The sequence below is a fragment of the Polyodon spathula genome, chromosome 36, assembly GCF_017654505.1.
Source record: "Polyodon spathula isolate WHYD16114869_AA chromosome 36, ASM1765450v1, whole genome shotgun sequence".
In the NCBI taxonomy this organism is placed as follows: domain Eukaryota; kingdom Metazoa; phylum Chordata; class Actinopteri; order Acipenseriformes; family Polyodontidae; genus Polyodon; species Polyodon spathula.
This window is the reverse complement of record NC_054569.1, coordinates 2,446,324-2,450,060: the sequence shown is the minus strand read 5'-3', so window position 1 is coordinate 2,450,060 and position 3,737 is coordinate 2,446,324.

Here is a 3,737-nt window from a genome sequence, read left to right as displayed (position 1 = left end):
AGAGACGATGATTACTGACTGCTAATCAATTATTCTAATTCCACCCGCGCTCCCGCAAGAGGCTCAAGGGTGATTAAAGTTTTATGGGATGTCGGTCTGCCATAGACATTGTCCAGAGTCATGTCTGCATGACAGCAAACATCACTCTGGTCATGTTAGTGAGCTTTCTAAGCCTGTCAGCTCAGGGCTATTCTGTGTTAATCAGAGGTCTCTACAGTAAGAACAACTGTTAAATCAGAATAATCAGTGAAGGAGCAGCAGTCAGGTAACAATTTACACTATATGCATGGGTATATGGACATATGCAATAACAGTATATAGCACACATACAGTAAAAAGAGTAACACATTACATTAAGTGTCTATAATTATTATGTATTCATATCACAGTTAATTAGTAAATGCATACGTGCTTACACATAATTACAATGCTATTACTGAAAAAGACAATATACATTAATGTGTTTACTTCAGTATTTCAGAACAAATTAATGCTACTGGATTTAATTGCCTATTTGGTTACTGTCATTGCAGGCTAGGTTTTGCAAAATCACTGTCTAGCAAATACTATGACGTTGACCATTAGCAATAGAAGCAGATATAGCCACAGGAAACACTAATTTGTTTTGCAGACAACTCTCACTTTAATGCATACTTTCCTTATCAAAATATGCAATAACTTGACTGCGGCTTTCAAGCGCGTTCTTCACTTGAGCAGAAAGAAAAGTCCTGCGGTCAGTCAAGCCTGCGGTCAGTCTTTCCAATCTGAACCAAATTCTATGTAGGATAAATAAAGCCTCAGTCTATCATGCGGTTTTTTCAACCTGTAATTTAGTCCTACAGCCTCAAGATGTCGATATAGCCTCCACAGTAAGTCATGTAATGACCAATCATTACATAATCATCTCATTACATTGCTTTAACTATCTGAATTGATCATCCCATTAACACCAAGTACATATAATCTGCTAATATGTACACTGTGAACGGCCACTGACATTAAATTTAACCCTTACATCCCTGTGAAGATGCATAACAGGATTTTAAAAGGAATTTCTTCATATTATTTCAGAGAAAATTCATAAGTGTAAATACATTATTTATATGTTTTAGTTTACCACCGCACTTTTGTGCAAATCATTTCGTAAAAAAAAAAAAAATAATTACAATTTTCATTATATCTGGATCTCACTGGGCACAAATACATAGTTCATCAACAGAAGAGAAGACATTGTTTTTTTTATTGATTTCCCGTTTCTGGCAGTGATCCCTGAACAGTATAGATATTATAAACATTTACTGTAATCTGAGTATTTGATAGATTCTGTAACATATGTAAGCTGTTTTTTTCTTTGTACATAATAAGCCCATAAGTGTTATTTATGTTTGCATGAAAGACAGAATAAATCAGTTCTTGTGCATTATATATATATGGATAGGGGGGTGCACTGAATCCCAGAGTAACCTCGATAAATACTGTACAATCTTTAATGGTAATGGGGTAGGCATTAAAAAACAGCCTTCCATTTTAGGATAACATTACATTCCAGTTTTTCTTTTTCTTACTGTGATTGGCTACAATGACAACAAGGATAGCCAGAGATTGGACAATGTTTGTTGGTCGGTTGATCTTTCTTGTGCACAGTTTCCTAGTAACTGAAGAATTGTATTCTGGGAGATGTAGTTGTTAGTGGAAGGTTTAGGCGAGGCAGATAAGCTGTGCAGCAAAATTGCTTTGCATAGTTTTAAGCATTACATTTAAATTTAGTGCGTATTGCGTATTTTCTAATGTGTAAACAGCAGGTACACAACTTATCTGGACCGCTGCTGATACCGATAGCCGATGATTATGTGTCCATATTGGCCGGTACCAATTGTATACCGATAATAATAGATGGTGCAGGTAAGCTTGTAAACTAGTAGAAAAAAGCATAGAGCCTTATATTTAAACTTTTTTGAATTATAGATGTTAAAATGAACAGATATTGTTTACTTGTTGTATTTAATAAATAATAATAATAATAATAATAATAATAATAATAATAATAATAATAATAATAATAATAATAATAATAATAATAATAATGAACTTAAATCATCAATGTCATTTAGGATTCAACCTAAAAAAGATAATTAAAAAAAGCATCAGAATAATGATCCACTCTCAGGTGATCTTTGGGTTTAATGAAGCATCAAGTCTGTTCTGCGGCACACAACTCAACTATCCTAGTGTAGTCTTCAGATATTTAAAAGCAAAAAATCCAAACACAGACTGGTTGATCGCTCGTTACACAGCACTGCAAGGAAAATTACTGACTCAGTGTTTTTGCATCATTCATAAGCTCACCTGACCAAACGTTAGGTTCTGTGCTGGAAGAAATTTAAGCATGAATATCGGTGTACATTATCGGCTAAAATAACAAAAACTGCTGATGACATGCCAATAGGCTACCAGTTATCTCTTGGTGCCATGCCAATAGCTACCAATTATCGGTGCATCACTAATTATTAGCGCACACATATAAACCTGCACAGACTCTGTCCATCCAGTGCGAAGCTCAAATATCACCTGCCCTAATAACAACTCTCCCCAATGTTTGCACCCTTGTTTTTCTGATCTAAAAGGGACTGCAAATAGCCTTAATAGCTACACCAAGAAAGCACTAAAGATTGTAAAATGCGTGCGAACGAAAACGCAAATCACACCCGCTTGAGAGTGGGCACCAAACTGCAAGTGAAGTGACTCTGATTACCTTTAATATCGCCAGACAAATACAGGATGTTCTGAGGTGAACATTAAAAAAAAAAAATTGAGTGGAGGTACAACACTTAAAGCTGCCATTATTACTGGATAATTCTGCACCTCAACCGACCAAAGTATTTTACATTCAGGAGCAACTGCAGTCTCTAATGTAGCCTTGGGACACGATTGTCTTATTTCCTTATGCCAAATTCAGCAAATAGATTTCCAGACTACTCCCACCTTATAACCAGGCATGTCTGTTTTAATTACATAACGTACTGTGTGCTAAAACAAAAAAAACAAACAAACAAAAAACATACCTTCAGGGTTACATTTGAGAGCTTTGCATGGAAAGAGCCCAGTTTTTCAGCAGAAAACACAAACAAAATGTCTGTATCTGCTACAGTTTAAAGAGAGCTTCAAGATTACAAAGTCCTGTTAGCTATGAATGGCATCTATAATACCTGTCGGATAACGACTGGACTCCTCGGAACCCCATTGGCTGAGACAGTATGAAGTGTGAACCAATAAATGCACCTACATTAGTGCCAGTTTCAGGTGCTCAGTCCTGATGTCACTGGCATCTCTAATGATTGTGGTTTACTAGCCCTGACTCTGGTTTCTTAAGTACCAGGCAAAAAAATAATTATTCCTTGGATGCACAGATTAAGAGCAGGAAGACTCTTTTGAAGGCATTTAAGGTATTAGTTGAAACCTAGACCTCAGTCACTACAGAGTGCGGGAGCCCTTGAAAGAATATGTGCTTCTCTATTTGAGCAGGGGAAAGAAGATAAAGCAGTTCAACTACTAAGTCGTGAGCAATTAATCTGACAGCTGGTGTTAGCGCAATCCCCCACATCAACAGCTCTGATGTCAATTACACTGACTTTGTACCACTCTGTGTGTGATGATAACATATTTGTTGTGAACATTTTGACTAATCACTTTCACTAAGTTTCTAGACAGCAGGAGTCAAAGGCACAACTAGCATCTCT